Source organism: Cervus elaphus, chromosome 20, assembly GCF_910594005.1.
Source record: "Cervus elaphus chromosome 20, mCerEla1.1, whole genome shotgun sequence".
In the NCBI taxonomy this organism is placed as follows: Eukaryota; Metazoa; Chordata; class Mammalia; order Artiodactyla; family Cervidae; genus Cervus; species Cervus elaphus.
The window spans coordinates 83117992-83141357 of record NC_057834.1 but is presented as its reverse complement, the minus strand read 5'-3'; the positions used below and the strand labels follow the sequence as shown (position 1 = coordinate 83141357).

Genomic DNA, 23366 nt, shown 5'->3' with positions numbered 1-23366 from the left:
ATATTCTGGGAGGTGGGTCATAGAGGATTCTGCTGTGATTTATGTCAGACACTGTTTTGCCTATGTTCTCCTCTAGGAGTTTTATTGTTTCTGGTCTTACATTTAGATCTTTAATCCATTTTGAGTTTATTTTTGTGTATGGTGTTAGAAAGTGTTCTAGTTTCATTCTTTTACAAGTGGTTGACCAGTTTTCCCAGCACCACTTGTTAAAGAGGTAGTCTTTTTTTCATTGTATATCCTTGCCTCCTTTGTCAAAGATAAGGTGTCCATAGGTTCGTGGATTTATCTCTGGGCTTTCTATTCTGTTCCATTGATCTATATTTGTGTCTTTGTGCCAGTACCATACTGTCTTGATGACTGTGGCTTTGTAGTAGAGTCTGAAGTCAGGCAGCTTGATTCCTCCAGTTCCATTCTTCTTTCTCAAGATTACTTTGCCTATTTGAGGTTTTTTGTATTTCCATACAAATTGTGAAATTATTTGTTCTAGTTCTGTGAAAAATACCATTGGTAGCTTTATGGGGATTGCATTGAATCTATAGATTGCTTTGGATAGTATAGTCATTTTCACAATATTGATTCTTCCAGTCCATGAACACGGTATATTTCTCCATCTATTTGTGTCCTCTTTGACTTCTTTCATAAGTGTTTTATAGTTTTGGAAGTGTTGGACACAGCAATCAGAGCAGAAAAAGAAATAAAAGGAATCCAGATAGGAAAAGAAGAAGTAAAACTCTCACTGTTTGCAGACGACATGATCCTCTACGTAGAAAACCCTAAAGATTCTACCAGAAAATTACTACAGCTAATCAATGAATACAGTAATGTTGCAGGATATAAAATTAACACACAGAAATCCCTTGCATTCCTATACACTAACAATGAGAAAACAGAGAAATTAAGGAAACAATACCATTCACCATTGCAACAAAAAGAATAAAACACTTAGGAGTATATCTACCTAAAGAAACAAAAGACCTATATATAGAAAACAGCTTTCTTTATTTTTTTTTATTTTTTATTTATTTATTTATTTATTGTCATCCACTGAGAAAACTTCTCATCAAAAGAAGTATAATGTTATACATTATACCAATGTATAACAGCTTTCTTTAAAACTGTTAAAACTTTAAGTGAAATTTGAACCCTGAGATTTACTACAGTGTTGTGCATCCAAACTTAAAACTGCCATGAGCTTCTTTTGATGAGAAGTTTTCTCAGTGGACAACTCTTAGATTTGAAAAAATCAACTCCAGAAACATTTATTGATATATTCTATGATCAAGGCATTTAACTACTACAATTTGAAGGTGGGGGTCGTGGGGGTGGATGATGCTTGGAGAGTCTTCTTTTATGAAGAAGAAAATCTATGTAGGAATTGACATTAAATCTAAGGTACTCATGGAAATGATGATAAATTTTACTTAGTGAATTTTTGTATGCAACCGTTATATGCACATTTTTTCCTGCTCAACATGGCCTTATTTCAAAAGAAAGGGGAGCTGTGGTCGCCGTGGTGATGCCCTCTCCAGAGCCTCCTTTAAGGTGTACTTGTTGCACAAATCTACCTTCAAGGGCAAGCTGCAATTGACAGCACCTTTAGTAGTGGCTTCAGTTGCAGAGAACTTCCTTGTCCAGGGTCATTCTCTTACGAGTGGCCTGTATCACCTGATGATGGAGGGTTTATATAAATGCCAGATCATTTCAGCTCACCCAGTGTAGAACAATACTAGCTGTATTAGCTCCAGAATTTCCCTATAGTGTTAGGCACTGGTAGAGATTTTCATCAAGCCATCAAGTCAGCTACTCCTTCTGCTAGATCCTGCTGGCTTATTCTATCTTCTGTAGGTGTTGATTCATCTCAGAGTTCAGCTCAATTGGATAAAATATTCCTCAGAAAATCTTAAATAATATGCTGCTTAATTTTTCCCAATACATCAATACTCATCTTATGATTCTGAGTGGCATGGATTTGGGCCCCCAATCTGGGTCATATTTAACTAAGCCTTCCTTCAAGCCAGAACTTTCCAAAGTCATCTTGGTGTTCATGGATAGAAAAGAATAAGTGTAGCTCAGGATAAGAAAAGTGTCCTGATATTTTCATTAAAAAGTGATCTTATTACTCAATTAGAGTATATAACACAATTAAGGCATGGCCCTAACCATTAAGAGGTTGCATAAACACATCTCTTCTGAATGGTTCAATTTCCTTACAATTAAAACTAAAACTTCCCAACCATGAAGACCACTTTCTTTGCAACTATACACCTAATGGGCCATTTGGAGAGGGCATCACCATGGATACCACAACTCTCTCCCCCTTTATTGAAAGGGGCTTCATAGCTCTGTTGGTAAAGAGCCCGACTGCAATGCAGGAGACCTGGGTTCTATCCCTGGGTTGGGAAGATCCCTTGGAGAAGGAAATGACAACCCACTCTGGTATCCTTGCCTGGTGAATCCCAAGGACAGAGGAGCCTGACAGGCTACAGTCTATGAGTCACAAGAGTCAGACACAACTGAGTGACTAAGCACACACACCTAATGGACCAAGGTTTGTGTTCATTCCTACCGGAAAAGGTAGTCTCATGCTGTCTTCTGGTTTCTGCTCAGTTACATAAGAATGGACCTTGAGCCTGGAACACTTCCTTAGAATAGAATTAGAATAGAATATAGGTGCTCTGCTGTGTCTGACTCTTTGCAACCCCATGAATTATATAGCCCACCAGGCTCCTCTGTCCACGGAATTCTGCAAGGAAGAATACTGGAGTGGATAGTCATTCTCTTCTCCTGGGATCTTCTCGACCAACAGATCAAACCTATGTCTCCTGCATTGCAAGTGGATGCTTTACCATTTGACCCTCAGGGAAGCCCTGAAATACTTCCTTACCAGGGAGGGATAAAATGCCAACAAATCCTTTGTTGGGTTTATCACTTTGTGTGGGAATATCTCTTCCTGTTCGGTGCTCATGTACTCTTTTGTTCTGCTTAAGCATGTGCATCATATGGCATCTGTCCACCTCCAACTCTGTTATATCTTGTCCTCTGTTGGGAGTGTGGGAGCAGTGTCCTTCCTTTGTTGCACAAGAAGTGTGCACACAGGCTAGTTGCCCTGCATGGGAACCAGGGAAAGGCCTGCTGGCCATGAGGAGTCAATGCCCAGTAGTGAAGCTGATTGTATTCTGTCTCTTCTCTATATGAGTATTGTGTTATTTCATTCAGTGTTTGACTGAGTTGTGTTTTCCTTAGTGACTCTAATACCAAGATGCTGTGGGCAGAAGTTGCTAGAGTCATACTCTGAGATTGATAACCAGTGCATGGTACTCTGCTTACAATCAACTACTGAATCTTCATACTGAGTCATTCTTATAGAGGAAATTATCTCCTACTTATTTACTAATTCAAAGGATTCTCACCTATGAAATTGACAGAAAAGATACATTCCCACATTATCATACAAAATCAATTCTTCATAACACTTGGGAAAACTAACCCATGAAACTGAGGAGGAACCTGTCAGGCTCCTGGGCCATGGAGACCTTTCAGTTGCTTATCAGGGAAGGGAAGGGATGTAGAAACAAGAGAGGCGCAGCCAAGAAACAATAGTGCAGCCTTGGGGCAGAGTCCTGGTTCAGCCTCAGTTCAGTTCAGTTCAGTCCCTCAGTCTTGTCCAACTCTTCACGACCCCGTGGACTGCAGCATGGCAGACCTTCCTGTTTATCACCAACTCCTGGAGGTTACTCAAACTTATCTCTGTTGAGTCAGTGATGCCATCCAACCATCTCATCCTCTGTCATCCCCTTCTCCTCCTGCCTTCAATCTTACCCAGCATCAGGATCTTTTCCAATCAGTCAGTTCTTTGCATCAGGTGGCCAACGTATTGGACTTTCAGCTTCAACAACAGTCCTTCCAATGAACATTCAGGACTGGTTGGATCTCCTTGCAGTCCAAGGGACTCTCAAGCATCTTCTCCAACACCACAGTTCAAAAGCATCAATCAGCCTCAAGGGATAAACAACAATATCTCTAAGCTCTTTTGTTGATGTTTTTGTTGTTCAGTTACTGAGTCTTGCACTGTCGCACACCAGGCTTCTCTGTCCTCCACTATCTCCCAGAGTTTGCTCAGTTTCATGTCCATTGAGTCAATGATGCTCTCTAACCATCTCATCCTCTGCCACCCCTTTCTCCTTTTGATTTAAATTTTACCCAGCATCAGGGTCCTTTCCAATGAACTGACTCTTTACAGAACTAAAAGGGATTCCCCAGTGGCTGGTAAAGAATTTGTCAGCCAATGTAGAAGACATAAGAGATATGGGTTCAATCCCTGAGTCTAGAAGATTGAGTATTATTGCCTGGAAAATTCCGTGGACAAGAGGAGCCCTGTGAGCCAACAAATGGAAGATGCCAGTATTCTTCATTCTAGAGAAGACCACCTGAGTCCACATTAAAGGAAACTGAGATGCTCTCAAGAGTTTACTTGAGACCATATTAAAGGAGGGCATGCTACACACCCCTTAATCTTATCAACACTCATTGAATCACTGCTAAAAAACTCCTTCCCAAATCTTCCCAGCTTGGGCAGCACAGTTTTGAGAGGCAAAAACCTGCTGCATAAACATTAACCTAGCAATGCAATAAAACTCTTACTTTCTACTTCACCCAAAGCTCTGTCTCTGAGATTCAATTCCACACTAATGCACAGGGGCAATTTTTGCCATCAACTAGAACTATTAAATAAAAAGATGGATTTATATACATATGTGTGTGTGTGTGTGTGTGTGTGTGTGTGTGTGTGTGTGTGTGTGTGTATCTGCTGTTGTTAAGTTGCTAAATCATGTCCAACTCCTTATGACCCCATGGGCTGTAACCCTCCAGGCTCCTCTATCCATGGGATTTCCCAAGCAAGAATACTGGAGTGGGTTGCTGTTTCCTTCTCCAAGGGATCTTCCTGACCAGGGACTGAACCCACATCTCTGTCTCCTGCATTGGCAGGTAGATTCTTAATCAGTGAGCCACCAGGGAAGCCCAAATATATAAATCCATAAATGCATAATATATATACATATATAGTATATATTTAATATATATCAATATGTTAGCAAATTTGGACAATTCAGCAGTGGCCACAGGACTGGAAAAGGTCAGTTTTCATTCCAGTCCCAAAGAAAGGCAGTGCCAAAGAATGCTCAAACTACCGCACAATTGCACTCATCTCACACGTTAGTAAAGTAATCCTCAAAATTCTCCAAACCAGGCTTCAGCAATATGTGAACCATGAACTTCCAGATGTTTAAGTTGGTTTTAGAAAAGGCAGAGAAATCAGAGATCAAATTGCCAACATCCTCTGGATCATCAAAAAAGCAAGAGAGTTCCAGAAAAACATCTATTTCTGCTTTATTGCCTATGCCAAAGCCTTTGACTGTGTGGATCACAATAAAGTGTGGAAAACTCTGAAAGAGATGGGAATACCAGACCACCCAACCTGCCTCTTGAGAAACCTGTATGCAGGTCAGGAAGCAACATTTAGAACTGGACATGGAACAACAGACTGGTTCCAAATAGGAAAAGGAGTACGTCAAGGCTGTATATTGTCACCCTGCTTATTTAACTTATATGCAGAGTATATCACGAGAAATGCTGGGCTGGAGGAAGCACAAGCTGAAATCAAGATTGTCAGGAGAAATATCAATAACCTCAGATATGCAGATGACACCACGCTTATGGCAGAAAGTGAAGAACTAAAGAGCCTTTTTTTTTTTTCATTTATTTTTATTAGTTGGAGGCTAATTACTTTACCATATTGTAGTGGTTTTTGCCATACATTGACATGAATCAGCCATGGATTTACATGTGTTCCCCATCCCGAACCCCTCTCCCACCTCCCTCCCCATCCCATCCCTCCAGGTCATCCCAGTGTACCAGCCCTGAGCACTTGTTTCATGCATCCAACCTGGACTGGTGATCTGTTTCACACTTGATAATATGTATGTTTCAATGCTATTCTCTCAGATCATCCCACCCTCGCCTTCTCCCATAGAGTCCAAAAGTCTGTTCTATACATCTGTGTCTCTTTTTCTGTCTTGCATATAGGATTATTGTTACCACCTTTCTAAATCCCATATATATGCATTAGTATACTGTATTGGTGTTTATCTTTCTGGCTTACTTCACTCTGTATAATGAAAGTGAAACAAGTGAGTCAAAAAGTTGGCTTAAAGTTCAACATTCAGAAAACTAAGATCACGGCATCTGGTCCCACCACTTCATGGCAAATAGATGGGGAAACAGTGGCTGACTTTATTGTTTTGGGCTCCAAAATCACTGCAGATGGTGATTGTAGCCATGAAATTAAAAGACACTTACTCCTTGGCAGGAAAATTATGGCCAAACTAGACAGCACATTTAAAAGCAAAGACATTGCTTTGCCAACAAAGGTCCGTCTAGTCAAGGCTATGGTTTTTCCATTAGTCATGTATGGATGTGAGAGTTGAACTATAAAGAAAGTTGAGCACCGAAGAATTGATGCTTTAGAACTGTGGTGTTGGAGAAGACTCTTGAGAATCCCTTGGACTGCAAGGAGATCCAACCAATCCATCCTGAAGAAAATCAGTCCTGGGTGTTCATTGGAAGGACTGATGTTAAGCTGAAACTCCAATACTTTGGCTGCCTGATACGAAAAGGTGACTCATTTGAAAAGACCCTAATGCTGGGAAAGATTGAGGGCAGGAGGAGAAGGGGACAACAGAGGATGAAATGGTTGGATGGTATCACCGACTCAGCGGACATGGGTTTAGGTGGACTCCGGGAGTTGGTGAAGGACAGGGAGGCCTGGTGTGCTGCATTTCATGGGGTCACAAAGAGTTAGACATGACTGAGAAACTGAACTGAACTAAATATATATAATATATATTAATATATAAGCCTGACATGCTGCAGTCCATGGGGGCCATAAAGAGTTGGACATGACTGAGGGACACAACAACAACAATAACAATATATAATCACTAGATGAATACCTGAAGCCCTGATTATGATTAAATCTAAATACTTCTATAACAATACAAAAATATACCAGTCACTAACTTTCCCCACGGCAACAATTAATTCATATCATCTGGTAGAACTTTTGCCAGAAGGATTTCTCTTCACAAGAAAAATTAAACAAAGATTTTAGATTTCTTTATTTACTTCCAGGGGGCTGATTAGGTGATAATATCAGTCAAAGAAGATCATTAGCTAAAGGCCAAAAATATTACATTTCTGTCCCAGAATGACCTGATTATGTTAGTAGAATAAAGTCTCCATTTCCACTCATAATTTTCCAGTGGGGGAAAAGAAATGAGCAATAACTTTGATAAGATTAAAAGGGTTGTGGAAGACTCCAACTTTAGCGAAAGTCACTAAGTTGTGTCCCTGTGACCCTGTGGGCTATACAGTCCATGGAATTCTCCACGCCAGAATACTAGAGTGGGTAGCCTTTCCCTTCTCCAGGGATCTTCCCAACCTAGGGATTGAACCCATGTTTCCCGCATTGCAGGCAGATTCTTTACCAGCTGAGCCAAAAGCGAAGCCCTTTAGACTCATCTCCAGTTTTTCACAGTGCAGGCCTCTCTTCACCCCTTCCCCATACCCACCCCCCAGCCCCAATACAGATTTGATCAAGCATTGAAAGAGAAACAGATTCAAGTTCAGTTGACCTACCCTAGTTAAAAATAATCTAGGAGGGGAAAGGTCAAGTCTGTAGCAAAGTTCTCTTCATTAAGAAGATGCAATAAGCACAACATAAACACTCTGTGATTGCTAAAAGCATAAAATAATAGTCACATTGATAGAAACTTAGCACTAAAAAAATGAGTTTCATTAAATGGAAAGAAAAAATTCAGTGACCTTTACTTACCACATCTTAGGATATTCCCAGAATTTAGCAAAAAGAAGCAAAAACATATACATTATGATATTTTTATGATTTCTTTTAAAATGATCACAGCAATTACAGACACAATCTGGCAGGAAGGTCCATAGGTCTTGCCACCACAGCAAGATTCATCCCAATGGTCACCTCTGTGCCTCATCTCTGAAATTTCCTCTTTCATTTCTTAAAAATGATGGTACGTTCCTTTCTTGCTTACATCCGTCAAAGCTAATTTTTAGGACTTTCGATTCCTGTTGCTGTACTTGACTAAATGGAGCCTTAACCCCTTTTATCTTTTTGGAATTATATCATCTGGCCAGACAATCCTCTTTCTGCCTGGAGTCTTAGTGGCTGGCTATTCCTTATATTTTTTCATTAACCTTTTAATATCATCAATATTGGCAGAAGAATGTGCTTATAATAGAACAACTGCATTTAAAAATGTGAAATATATTTATTTTCTCTTGAGTTCAAACTTCATGATTCTGGGAAAGAACATAAGCTATTAGAGAGCCTTGAGCAAAATGGCTTGTGCTAAATGTCAGATATACTGGTTTCCTTCATGCGGAGGCAATGACTTGAGAGAAAAGATAGAGACAAGTGAAGGAGTGCAAGTATGCTCAGCCATGTCCAACTTGTAGCCCACTAGGCTCCTCTGTCCTTGGAATTTCCCAGGCAAGAATTCTGGAGTGGGTTGCCATCTTCTTCTCCAGGGAAATCTTTTTGACCCAGGGATCGAAACCACATCTCTTGTGTCTTCTGCATTGGCAGGCACAATCTTTACCACTGAGACACCTGGGAAGCAAGAAAAGGAGAGGTGTTTCTAAAACATAATCCCAGTTGGAGATTTTTTTTTTTTTTTGATGCATAAAAAGTCCTAAGGCATTTAATTTTTTGTTGTCAAAGAAATTTCTGACAATATAAGGATGACACAGACATCTTGAGAATTAATATTTGAAATGTTTCTATCCCCAAACTTCAATGCTGTGATATGAAGGGAAAAAAAAAAAATTATCTGACCCTGTAGGTGTAAGTTTGTGAACAGTTAGAAGAACAGCCTTAGCTCCTATTTCATTTTTTATTTAGAATTCTTGCAGCTCTGTCACTGAACATCTTGAATTTGTTTTGCATGTCATCAACCTTATAAGATGAAGACTTTTTTTTTTTTTATCCTTTATTAGCTATACAATCAAAGTCTCAGGCCCTGCATAATTCTCTAAAATTTGTGGCTTTCAGATCAGCAGTGTCCTAGTTCAAGAAGGAAATTGCTTTCAGGCAGTATTATTCAAAGAGTCTTGTTTCCATTTTATCTTTTATTTAAGGCTGCTGTGTCATCTAGGGCTTGTTCATGAGAACTCCAATTATTTGATAGGCAGCAGTCACTGACATTTTTCTCTCTTGTTTTCTCTTCTGATAGGCACAAGTTAAAAATTATTTTCATTAAAAAATTAGGCACCTACTTAGTGGCTGAGGCAGTTTTCACAAAGACCAGAACAGTTCCCACTGTGAAGCAAGGAAAGAAAAGGAGTGTCTCTGAAATGAAGAACTCTGCAGAATTACCTGAAGGGAAGTAGAAAGTTACTGCAATAACCAGAGCACAGTTGATGACACCTTATCTCAGAATTTTTGCCTGGATATAGCGCTGCACTTTCGCCTTCTGCCCCTGTGGGTTCCCCTGATATGGGGTACATATCTTATGTATTGAGTCTCAGAGTAAAGTCCCAGGGTGCCTGCAATAGTCTACACTCCCCATTTGAGTATCTGTGTGGCTGAGGGAGCATGACATTAAATGGTTAATTAAAAACTCTATGACAGGTTAGCAGAAACATTTTGAATTAGAGAAGAAATCCTTCTCTTGCTCTGTAACAAAGAGCACAATTTCCTTTTGTGCTGGAGTCCACAAATCATGTGGCCAACGCTATATAAAAAGCTCATTTCAATAATCTAAGGAATGAATGGATAATTAGTAATAAGATATAAAAAAAGGCAAGAATAAACTTCTCCCATGTGAAAAAGAATATTGAGGGAGATTAGAATCAATGTGTAATTTTTAGTGTTTGTTTGGGGAGGATGGATTATTGGAACATTTTTGAATGTCAATGGGCAAGAGTCAGTGAAGAGGGACCTAATAAGAGAGAAAAGTGATAAATGATGGAGCAAAGCACCAGGGAGGTAAGAGAAGTTGCTCCTGGCCATATCAGACTCCTTCAGGCAGAATCCTGAGAATATTTAACACTGAAATAACCACTGAAGATCTTGGCTGAGCATCATATGTCAGGAAGGGCTAAGCATTCTTTGTGCGGGGCTTCAGAGACTGGAAACAGGAAACAGGAGAACACAATTCACAGCAGAAAATGAAATTTTGGGTTTTGAAAAAGAATGTAAAGTTAGACACATCTTGAAGACTAAGTGTGGATGGATACAAGTTTATGACATGTAGTTTGACTACACTGAATCATAAAGAGAGAAGACATGTTTTAGAGAGATGAGTCAGAGCACTTCAATGGAAAAGCTCTATTTGAGGTCAGGTGCATCTGCAGCAAACAGTCCAGTGCTTTGCCCATAGCAAACATCTTACAAAAAATTGTTAAACAAATCCCAGGTCAGGATTTGGCCCCATTCTGGGTTACCATCAAATAGTTTCCTCTGACTGCATAAAACTAGGATGGTTGGTATGTCTAGAGACCCACGGCTGTCAAATAGCATGACAAAAAACTACAGCCCTTGGTCCACTTTTCTTTTGGTTCAAATTCTACGACTACTATCTTTATCATCTCACTAACTGTTCCTCAAAAACATGGAGCACTTTTCTCATTCCTATTCCTTCCTTTGCATACGCTTTTTATTCTGCCCATACTTGGTCCCCACCTTGAAGAACTCCTACTGGGCTCAAATTCCAAATCCAGCTACTGCAAAACTTGCCTTGACATCCTTTTACACAGACACATTGCCACAATATCTTGCATTTATCCTCATAATTAGAATGTATGGATAATATTCTAATTGAAGTTTATATTTCCTCTTCTCACTACAGTGAGAGTTCCCAAAGATAGGAATACAATATTGCAGCCCAAGTATACAAGACAGATCATAAAGTAGGTACCCAACAATTGCTTGCACACTGGTTGACTGACAGGCTAAATGAATGGCCAGTTATGGAGGAGGATGAAACTCAGGAGATAAAATGGTGAGGAGGAAGCGCAATGACACAGGATCAGCAGTTGACATTTGTTATTTATTGCCACTAAGTATCCATCTCTCTTTTAGACAGAAGAGTTTTATAAAGTATCTGTCCTTTCTTATGGCCAACTCTACCCCAAACTTTATCTGATGTGAAAAAGAAAGTCTGAGGCTCATCTAGCCACTGGCCACCATCCTGAAGAGAAAACCTGGAGAGTAGAATAGGAAGGATCTGGTCATGCTGTTAAAATAGACTGTCAGAAGCAAGCATTTCCTCCTAGTTTTTTGATCACCTGAGCCAGACTTTCATTGCTTCAGGTATTTTGTGTTGTTGGCTCAGTGTGTGCTCAGTCGCTCATTCATGTCCAACTCTTTGCTCAGTCACTCAGTCATGTCCAACTCTTTAGCCCACCAGGCTCCTCTGACCAAGGGGATTCTCCAGGCAAGAATACTGGAGTGGGTTGCCATGGCCTCCTGCAGGGAATCTTCCTAACCCAGGGATCGAACCTCATCTCTTGTGTATCCTGCATTGGGAAGCAGATTTTTTTTACCACTAGCAACACTTGGGAAGCCCATGTTTTGTTGAGTGCAGCATTATTTTTAGTCTAGATGTTCCACCTGAATCAAAGTCATGCTGTTTATTTCCACTGGGTTTGGAGTCCCAGAGAATCACACCTATGTGGATGAGGATCAAGTAACACATTTGACTTAGTGGAAATAAGTCCCGGTGAGCCATCGTCCCAAAGCCATAGTCCCAAGACTATGATAAGTCTTCTGCAGGAGGCTGCAGCTGAACTTTCCATTTTAGACAGTTGGGGTTGAGACTGACACCTTCCCTGCTGGTGTTGACAAAGACTTTGAGTCTTGACACTTAATGTTCTCTAGCCCAAACCACTGGCACATTCAGACCTTTCTTATCTTTTTAACAAAGACATGTACTGTTCTCATTTCTTTTCATACTGAGAGAAACTTGGGCCAGTGTGTGTATGCATGCATGTGTATGCTTGGCATTGACCCACAGCAGGGAAGAGAGATGTAAATTACACATTTCCCATGTATAAAATTTTTTTCAGAATACTCATTCTTTCCAAAAATAAAAGCATAACATGACTTCTAATAAAGTTTAAATAAATGAGGCTGATTCATACAGCTGCCAAAGCTTTGACTGAATTTCTCCATTTGGACAAAGAAAAGAGTGTATGTATCCCTGACTGGTTCTTTGTTGCTGACTCGGTAACCTCTGCCTGGCTCCATGTTTTGTATCCATTATCATGTCACATATTGCAGGCTGCCACCCTGTCTGACTGCACTCTGTTAACCTTGACTGCTGTTCCTGCTGAAACAAAGCTAAAGTTGGGTCACGGTTCTTCCCCTTCAGTGCTTTTTGCTTTATTGCTAATTCTCCAACTTACTGGTTCTCTCTGCCACTTTCCAGAAGTTTCCTGGCACCTCTCTCACCAAAAGCAAAAGCCACAGACTTAAGGGTATCATTTAAGGCATTTCAGAAAAGAAGCAAAGAGCTGCAAACATTTTTGTACTCTTTCCTCCACTCCCCAAGAGAGGACAATAGTAGAACCTTTGAGACAGTAAATAAACCTGAAATCGTCGACTGTTGAAAGGCTTGCTAGCTAGTCACAGAAGCGAGTTCCCTGGCACAGCCTCCACGTGCCCGCTGAGGGGAAGGTTCAACTATCTCCTCAGGCAAGTCCTGAGTAATTCTCTGCTCTGAGAGCAGTAAACCATTCTCCTCCTCGGTCAACAGAGAATACCTTCTGAGATGTAGTAACCTTTGACCTAGACAGGAAAACAACATGATTTCCTTTTGAGTGGGTCCTTGGAAGTCTCCTTGCTATAGGGGAATGCCTAATAGCCCTGTTCAGCCTGATCGACAGCTATTTTGCCATCATACTTAATACCAATTGTCTAAAACAAGTGTCTTTTTTTTTTTTTTTTTTTGATGAAGAAAATTGGCACATCCTAACGTTGGCAGCTTTTGGAAATTTTAATATGAGAGGAAAATTAAGAAGAGTATTAAAAAGAACTCTGATACCCATCTTCCCCAAAATGTTATTGTAGTTGTTCTCACCCTTTCAAACACTGTCACAGACCCATTATGCTGTCACGGATCAGTGTACAATTGACAGAGAATAAGATTGAGACAGTCCATCAATCTAATGTCACACCACGTAATAAAAGTCTACAGAAACCCTGTAAATGCTAGTTACACTGCAAGATACAGCTCCAAAGTGCCGATTGGTGTAAAATGTTCTAAATGGCTACAGATAGGTAATATGTCCTAAGGAAAATCTGACTCTTAGTGGTATTGAAAGAGAAAATAGCAGAAATTACAGATTATTACCAATGGAAATAAGGCCAGAGGGCACTAGCAGGAGGAAATGGGTCTAGGAAGATAAATGAAAAGGAGATAACCCTGTGTCAAACAATTTTTCTGATTCACTATTTATAATGGTCTGTGTGCTTAAGGCCTTTTTGAGTTGATGAAAAAAACTACAATCTTCACTGAAATTGCAAGAATTTAAAATCTTATCTGTCTAGTCCAATCTTTGCTTAGAGGAGTTTCTGTACTTGATGGAAAGCTGACCCACCTTTATGTTATTTACTAATTTGTTAAAAGCTGAAATGAATGTAATTAAATAGATGTATCATCAAACCGGTACTGCATTTAACCCTCCACTCTGTGAACTGTTCTTGAAATGTTCTTAATGGACACACTGAGGTGTTTTTGTTTATTTATTTATCTTCATTTTTAGGTCATTGTTTACTTATATGAGTCCTTTGAAAATCTCCACAAGAAAGTACTGTCCTTATGAAAACATGATTTGACATCGTGTGGTTTTGACATTGTGAAGGTTTCTATTAACAGTTGTGTGTCATGTTTTTGAATACTTAGGTGATGGTTGGAGGGAATATTGACCATATTGTGACTATAAAGAACATCAGTTTACGACATCTGTAATTAACACAAGCCTTTCCATTAAAACAAAATGCAATCAGCACTTTGGTCCACGTATACTGATTTAGGCCTTTACCACTGAAACATAATTCAAATAAATGCTTAATAATCTGCTTAGTTTAGTGATTTTATAAAAGGCAGGTTACATTTTAATGTATCAGTCAAGGTTCTCCAGAAAAACAGAAACAGTAGTATGTATAGTACATGAAGTGAAGTGAAGTGAAGTCACTCAGTTGTGTCTGACTCTTTGCGACCCCGTGGATTGTAGCCCACCAGGCTCCTCCATCCATTGGATTCTGCAGGCAAGAATACTGGAGTGGGTTGCCATTTCCTTCTCCAAGGGATCTTCCCAACCCAGGGATCAAACCTGGGTCTCCTGCATTGGAGGCAGACGCTTTAACCTCTGAGCCACCAGGGAAACCCAATAGTATGTAGTATATTGTGCTTATGTTAAGGAGTTGGTTCACGTGATTTCAAATTAACGCATAAAACTGTACTAGGTAATGAGAAGGACACTATTTTAGGTTGTTATATTTCTATAACTGTATTGCCTCCTTTACCCAATAGCACATTTGTGGAGATACTTCTAACTTCTGCAAAACTTTATTTTTGAAAGGGATTTAAATGGCTTATTTACTTGGCTTAGTTTCCCTCAAAAATCTCAATTTATCAAAGATGACTCCTTGAACTGCTTTTTTCCCCCCAAATATTCTTAAACTTTGTTATAAAACATAAAATAACATTTGTGTGTTTTATTATGTTAAAAAAAAACTTTTATGGAAAAAATAACTCTCTCTTCTCTTCTATGCCTTGCCTTAGTTTACAAATACTTGATGATTAATTTCTTACTCTTGTCTATTTCTGTTTATATATTCATATATAAGCTGAGACAAGAGTGGAAAGGTTTTCTTGTGTTTTAGTTTGTTATAAAAATGGGCTTATGGAAAATGTTACTTTTTATTTTGGCTTTTCAATTAATGTTTCAGACACACTCTAAGCCAATACATTTAAAATAGCTGTGAAATATTACATAGATCAATAGATTGCAATATTTCAACTATTTCTTCAGTTGGTGGATCCTTAGGGTGCAATTTCAGTTTTGTTGATTTTACAATATCAGTTTTGAATTTAAATATATTTCTATATGTTAGAAATTTATTGTCCAGTTTTGACACAATCCTCTCAAAAGTATACATAAATGCTATATTCAGAGTTGGAATCAAGACAATAAAAATGTTGTTCATAGAAAAACAAAACAATGTATTTCTGAAAACCTAGCTGTCCTAAGTTATATGCAATATCATTGTGGGGGAGGGAAAGCTTTCTCATTACCTTCTTATGTGACTTGCCTGGACACTGAAAATTAAACTAGCAAAAGATAGCAAAACAAGAGAAAAGGGCATACACAGGAACAACACAGAAAAGAGAAGAACCAATTAGACTCAAAAGCTTGTACATTATTTTAATCGTCATTGATAAATTGTGAAGAAGTAGCTAGACAAAGTTTAGGGTTTCCAGGAGTAGTATATTGTGAGAAGATAAATATGTGGGGCAACTAATGGAAGGCTATTTTAGTAAGATTTGTCTGTGAAGATGTAGTAGTTATTCACTCTCCATCTTCTTCATGGCCCAAAACCCCTCTTGAAAGAAAATTTAAGGCTGTCCTCACCTCTCAAAGGTTTCTGCTTTTAGTTAGCAAAGGAAAGCTCCAAGAAGACTTCTTTCTGCATCTGTTAGTTCTCAGTTGCTTCCAGTTCAAAACAGTCCATATGCCAAACTAGTATATTTGGGAAAGCAGATATTTTCTGATACCCTTTATTATTTAGCTTTAAAAGTACTATTGTGAAAATGAGAAATTTGGTTTTGTTTTGTTTCTATGTGTTCATAATTTGTTTAGCATTAGATTTGAATCCTGAGACTTCCCTTATAACCGTATAACTTTATACAAATGTCTTCATTCTCAGCTAAAATGTTCATATCCATAAACAGAAGGGATCAAAACCTATCTTAGAATGTTGAACTATCTCACACACACACACACAAACACACACATATGTACTATATACATGGAAAATTTCTACATGCAGTAGATTTTATTTGATAATGATGTTTTGTATTTATACAACCATATTTTATCATTTATAAAATATTTCCCCATCCACTATTCTTTTATTGATGTACACATCAAGACTGGGAGACAGACAGGAATTTAACAAAGTGATAAACTGAGAGTTGGAGAAGTTAAATACCTTGGCCAAATCCACACAAGTAATATGTTCTATGTTAGATCATTTGACTTTGGGGTCTACTTTTTCTCCTTTTCTACATGTGGGTCAATGTATTGATAGCTTAGATGCTTGCACTTTTAATAATAAATATCTTTATACTTAACAATGTCTGTTCTAGTACACATATGACATTGTACTAAATGTATCATTTCCTACTGAATAGAATTAATTTATGGAGACCTTAACATTAAACACAAAAGTGAAATTACAGATGTAAAGCTTATTATAGTGCTGGATCAATTCTAATGTTTATTTAAGAGTTTGAGGTAAGGGTAAAAAGTTGGGAGGCTCTATATCAGTAAATGTATTAAAATGAGCTTTCCAGGTGGTGCAGTGGTAAAGAATCTGCCTGCCAAGCAGGAGAAACAGATCCAATTTGATCCCTGGGTTGCAAAGATCCCCTGGAGTAGGAAATGGTAGCCCCCTGTAGTATTCTTGCCCAGAAAATTCCACAGACAGAGGAGCCTGATGGGCTAGAGTCCATGGGGTCACAAAGAGTTGGACACAACTGAATACAGCAGCAAATAAATTATTTATTTTGATATACTGAGAAGGAGAGAAATCCAATTTTAAGATAAATTTATTGCAAAAATATCAGTAAGAATAAGCTTCATGATCTGGAGTCCACCAGGATGGACACTGACCTTCTTTTAGATAACTTGCTCTTCCTTTCTCTCCTTTATCAAAATTACTGTCACTACCTGCCTGAAGGACTGCAGTGCATCTGATAAGCACATTCCCAGAAAGGTGCTAATGACTGATAAAGCTAACTGGTTCCTCCCAGGAGCTTTTGAACTTTAACAGAACGTGATACCTTTACCTGGGGTCTCATACTAAAGTACTTTAGGGTTGGGTGAGCAACAGACAAGAGTGAAGTTATGGGGCATATGTGCTGCTTCTCATTTTTCTTGAAATATCAGCTTCACTATTTAATTTTTTCACTTAAGACATGCGTTCAGAGAAATACATTTGTTTCTTTTACTATAAGATGAACAAGAGTATAACTTTATGACATGTCACTTGATACCTAGCCCTCTAGGACTGCAATGTGAGTACACAATCTATCACTCATCACCAGTTTATTCTTGCTAGGCTGAAATGCATATCCAAGTAGCAAAATTTTTTAATTGTTTTCCAAAATAAGACAAACAGCTAAATTTTCATGTAAATTATCCAGTTTTTATACTTTAGCTCAAATGTTTAAAACATGAAGTATACAAGGTAAAATGAGTATCTGCAAGCCAAACATGATTCTTTTTTTCCTTAAGTACAAATTTATTTATATAGAATAGTACAAGTTGAACATGAATAATGGTTTGTAATCCAATTTAAACAGCATCATGTGCTGTGTGCTGGCTAGATGTCCTGACCGAGGATGGTAGTAGGTGTGGCCAACCTTTATAAGGGAAATAATAAAACATTTCCACGACTGAGAAGCAATATAAATTAGCCCAGGGGGCAGTTTGCTTGTTTTTCTTTTTTCTTTCCAAAAATGTAAGCCTCAAAGTACAGCAGCTTCTCCTTTCCTTACAGGCTGAGTCATAAGTGGCAAGTTACTGACTTCTGGCTGTGTTTCTGAGCCTTGGGTCCAAGTCCTACAAGCCCCAAGGTTTGCCATGGCAAGAAATCACTCCCTCCAACCCCAAAACTTTCTTTCCCACTTTCTCCCTACCTCCTAAGGATCCCAGCAATATGCTGGGCCAAGTGAAGCTGGGCAGAGACTGCTCTGGGAGGACTGAATAATATATCCCAGGATTTTTGCTGTCTAACTTTCTAGACAGAATGTGGTCCACTGGAGAAGGGAATGGCAAACCACTTCAGAATTCTTGCCTTGAGAATTCCATGAACAGTAGGAAAAGGCAAATAGATAGGATACTGAAAGAGGAACTCCCCAGGTCAGTAAGTGCCCAATATGCTACTGGAAATCAGTGGAGAAATAACTCCGGAAAGAATGAAGGGATGGAGCCAAAGCAAAAACAACACCCAGTTGTGGATGGGATTGGTGATAGAAGCAAGGTCTGATGCTGTAAAGAGCAATATTGCATAGAAACCTGGAATGTTAGGTCCATGAATCAAGGCAAATTGGAAGTGGTCAAACAGGAGATGGCAAGAGTGAATGTCGACATTCTAGGAATCAGCGAACTAAAATGGATGGGAATGGGCGAATTTAACTCAGATGACCATTATATCTACTACTGTGGGCCATCATGGTCCACAAACGGAGTAGCCATCATGGTCAACAAAAGAGTCCGAAATGCAGTACTTGGATGCAATCTCCAAAATGACAGAAAGATCTCTGTTCATTTCCAAGGCAAACCATTCAATATCACGGTAATCCAAGCCTATGCCACCAACCAGTAACGCTGATTAAGCTGAAGTTGAACGGTTTTATGAAGACCTATAAGACCTTTTAGAACTAACACCCAAAAAAGATGTCCTTCTCATTATAGGGAACTGGAATGCAAAAGTAGGAAGTCAAGAAACACCTGGAGTAACAGGCAAATTTGGCCTTGGAGTACAGAATGAAGCAGGGCAAAGATTAATAGAGTTTTGTCAAGAGAATGCACTGGTTATCACAAACACTCTCTTCCAACAACACAAGAGATGACTCTACACATGGACATCAACAGATGGTCAACACCGAAATCAGTTTGATTATATTCTTTGCAGCCAAAGATGAAGAAGCTCTATAGGTCAGCAAAAACAAGACCAGGAGCTGACTGTGGCTCAGATCATGAACTCCTTATTGCCAAATTCAGACTTAAACTGAAGAAAGTAGGGAAAATCACTAGACCATTCAGGTATGACCTAAATCAAACCCCTTATGACTATACAGTGGAAGTGAGAAATAGATCTAAGGGACAAGATCTGATAGAGAGCCTGATGAACTATGGAAGGAGGTTCATGACATTGTACAGGAGACAGGAAGCAAGACCATCCCCATGGAAAAGAAATGCAAAAAGGCAAAATGGTTGTCTGAGGAGGCCTTACAAATAGCTGTGAAAAGAAGAGAAGTGAAAAACAAAGGAGAAAAGGAAAGATATACCCATTTGAATGCAGAGTTCCAAAGAATAGCCAGGAGAGATAAGAGAGCCTTCCTCAGCGATCAATGCAAAGAAATAGAGGAAAACAATAGAATGGGAAAGACTAGAGAGCTCTTCAAGAAAATTAGAGATACTAAGGGAACATTTCATGCAAAAATTGGTTTGATAAAGGACAGAAATTGTATGGACCTAAAAGAAGCAGAAGATATTAAGAAGAGGTGGCAAGAATACACAGAAGAACTGTACAAAAAAGATCTTCATGACCCAGATAATCACAATGGTGTGATCACTCACCTAGAGCCAGACATCCTGGAATGTGAAGTCAGGTGGACCACAGAAAGCATCACTATGAACAAAGCTAGTGGATGTGATGGGATTCCAGTTGAGCTATTTCAAACCCTGAAAGATGATGCTGTGAAAGTGCTGCACTCAATATGCCAACAAATATGAAAAACTCAGCAGTGGCCACAGGACTGGAAAAGGTCAGTTTTCATTCCAGTCCCTAAGAAAGGCAATGCCAAAGAATGCTCAAACTACCACACAATTGCACTCATCTCACATGCTAGTAAAGTATTGCTCAAAATTCTCCAAGCCAAGCTTCAGCAATATGTGAATCATGCACTTTCAGATGTTCAATCTGGTTTTAAATAAGGTAGAGGAACCAGAGATCAAATTGCCAACATCCGCTGGATCATCGAAAAAGCAAGAGAGTTCCAGAAAAACATATATTTCTGCTTTATTGCCTATGCCAAAGCCTTCGACTGTGTGGATCACAATAAACTGTGGAAAATTCTGAAAGAGTTGGGAATACCAGACCTCCTGACCTGCCTCCTGAGAACCCTGTATGCAGGTCAGGAAGCAACAGTTAGAATTGGACATGGAACAACAGACTGGTTCCAAATGGGAAAAGGATTATGTCAAGGCTGTATATTGTCACCCTGCTTATTTAACTTATATGCAGAGGACATCATGAGAAACACTGGGCTGGATGAAGCACAAGCTCAAATCACGATTGCTGGGAAAATATCAATAACCTCAGATATGCAGATGCCACCACCCTAATGGCAGAAAGTGAAGAGGAACTAAAAAGCCTCTTGATGAAAGTGAAAGAGGAGAGTGAAAAAGTTGGCTTAAAGCTCAACACTCAGAAAGATCATTGCATCTGGTTCCATCTCTTCATGGCATATAGACGGGAGACAGTGGAAACAGTGTCAGACTTTATTTTTTTGGACTCCAAAATCACTGCAGATGGTGATTTTAGCCATGAAATTAAGAGACGTTTACTCCTTGGAAGGAAAGTTAATGACCAACCTAGATAGCATATTAAAAAGCAGAGACATTGCTTCACCAACAAAGTCTAGTCAAGGCTATTGTTTTTCCAGTGGTCATGCATAGATGTGAGAGTTGGACTGTGAGGAAAGCTGAGGGCCGAAAAATTGATGCTTTGAGCTATGGTGTTGGAGAAGCCTCTTTAGAGTCCCTTGGACTGCAAGGAGATCCAACCAGTCCATCCTAAAGGAAATCAGTCCTGGGTGTTCATTGGAAGGACTGATACTGAAGCTGAAACTCCAATACTTTGGCCACCTCATGTGAAGTGTTTACTCATTGGAAAAGACTCTGATGCTGGAAGGGATTGGGGGCAGGAGGAGAAAGAAACGACAGTGGATGAGACGGCTGGATGGCATCACCGATTCGATGGGCATGAGTTTGAGCAAACTCTGGGAGTTGGTGATGCACAGGGAGGCCTGGCGTGCTGTGATTCATGGGATCGCAAAGAGTCGGACATGACTGAGTGACTGAACTGAACTGAACTGAACTTTCTAGTCCCAAACTCCTAGAAATACGCCCCCTAGAACCGTTCTATGTAATGTTGGCAGTTCATTCAACTCTTAGTCAATTCATATGTCTCAGGCACATGCGATTTAAAGCATCGCCACCCTCCATCCCACTATGGGCTTCCCTGATGTCTCAGCAGGTAAAAGAATCCCCCTGAGATTCAAGAGACACAGGAAACACGGGTTGGATCCCTGGGTTGGGAAGATCCCCTGGAGAAGGAAATGGCAACTCAATCCAGTATTCTTGCTTGAGAAATCCCATGGACAGAAGAGCCTGACAGAATATAGCCCAAAGTGTTGTGAAGAATTGGACAAGACTGAATGACTAAGTTTGCCCCCATATTAATATGTAGTCAGCCTATGGTGGCTGAAATGTCACCTGGGATAGAGAATCTCTCTGAACCCATGTCATCTTTATCCTTGGTTTATCCCATGAGCAAAGAACAGGGCTCTTGTCTCCCTGTTAACCCTGTTTGAATTGTTGGGAGAATGTGTAATTTCCTCCATTCTTTCTGGCTGCAACAAAGATTTGAATGGGTAGACCAGTGTTACATCTTGGTTACAGCTCAGAGTTTTATTTGGCAAACAAACCATAGCACACACTTGAGGCATGAGGACAGGCCAACCCCAGAGGAGAGGCCCCAACCCACCTTGGCTCCCTCTTTCTATACCTTTTGTCTCCTCTCCCCCGAGCCTGCCTTATACAAATTAAGGCTAGCCAGGAAAGGGGCCTGTTTGTTTCACCTGAGGTTCTCACTCAGGTCCAAGGATTTTTCCTTTGTTCCCTTTTTGTGTGCTTTTCCTATTATCTTTTCAGTTCAGTTCAGTTCAGTCACTCAGTCATGTCTGACTCTTTGCAATCCCATGGACTGCAGCACACCAGGCTTCCCTGTCCATCACCAACTCCCAGAGCTTACTCAAACTCATGTCCATCAAGTCGGTGATGCCATCCAACAATCTCATCCTGTTGTCCCCTTCTCCTCCCACTTTGATGTTTCCCAGCATCAGGGTCTTTTCAAATGAGTCAGTTCTTTGCATCATGTGGCCAAAGGATCGGAGCTTCAGCTTCAGCATCAGTCTTTCCAATGGATATTCAAGACTGATTTTTTTTTTTTTTTTTTTTTTAGGATTGATTGGTTGAATCTCCTTGCAATCCAAGGGACTCTCAAGAGTCTTTTCCAACACCACAGTTCAAAAGCATCAATTCTTCCACACTCAGCTTTCTTCATTGTCCAACTCTCACACCCATACATGACTACTGGAAAAGCCATAGCTTTGACTAGATGGACCTTTGTTGGCAAAGTAATGTCTCTGCTTTTTAATATGCTGTCTAGGTTGATCATAGCTTTTCTTCCAAGGAGCAAGCGTCTTTTAATTTCATTGCTGCAGTCACCATCTGCAGAGATTTTGGAGCCCGCCCCCCCCCCCCCCCCCCCGCCAAATAAAGTCTATCACTGTTTCCATTGTTTCCCCATCTATTTGCCGTGAAGTGATGGGACCAGTTGCCATGATCTTAGTTTTCTGAATGTTGAGTTTTAAGCCAACTTTTCCACTCTCCTCTTTCACTTTCATCAAGAGTTCATCAAGTTTCATCTTTAGTTCTTCTTCAATTTCTGCTTTAAGTGTGGTGCCATCTGTATATCTGAGGTTATTGATATTTCTCCTGGGAATCTTGATTCCATCTTGTGCTTCATCCAGCCTGGCATTTTGCATGATGTACTCTACGTATAAGTTAAATAAGCAGGGTGACAATATACAGCCTTGACGTAATCCTCTCCCGATTTGGAACCAGTCTGTTGTTCCATGTCCAGTTCTTTAGCCACAGCCATTCTGGACTCCTTTTTCCTTTTCAAACTACCTAAAAGATTGAATCTATTTCACTGTCAGTCCAAGACTCTCAGGGCTCTTTTCTAGGGGATGAAGCTGAAATGTCAATGCATTCTATGGCTGGTGACAGGGGAGAGTCAGAGAGAATTTGAATGACCAGGGCAACCTGGTAATCACACTGGAGATTGTGGCACTTGTTGGGCTCAAACTTTTGCAAACATAAGGTTTCTGAGACAGAAGAGACTGGCTTTATAAAATAAATGAGAAAAGATCTTCACTGCCACTCTAGCCCCAGGCTCTGCTCACCAACTT

General features: G+C 39.7%; 1 non-coding gene across 1 annotated transcript; it reads right to left on the bottom strand.

The window, feature by feature from the left end:
* Nucleotides 1-14406: 14406 nt before the first annotated feature.
* TRNAW-CCA lies at nucleotides 14407-14478 on the bottom strand. The gene has a single exon. It is a non-coding gene; the product is annotated as a tRNA-Trp (tRNA).
* Nucleotides 14479-23366: the final 8888 nt, after the last annotated feature.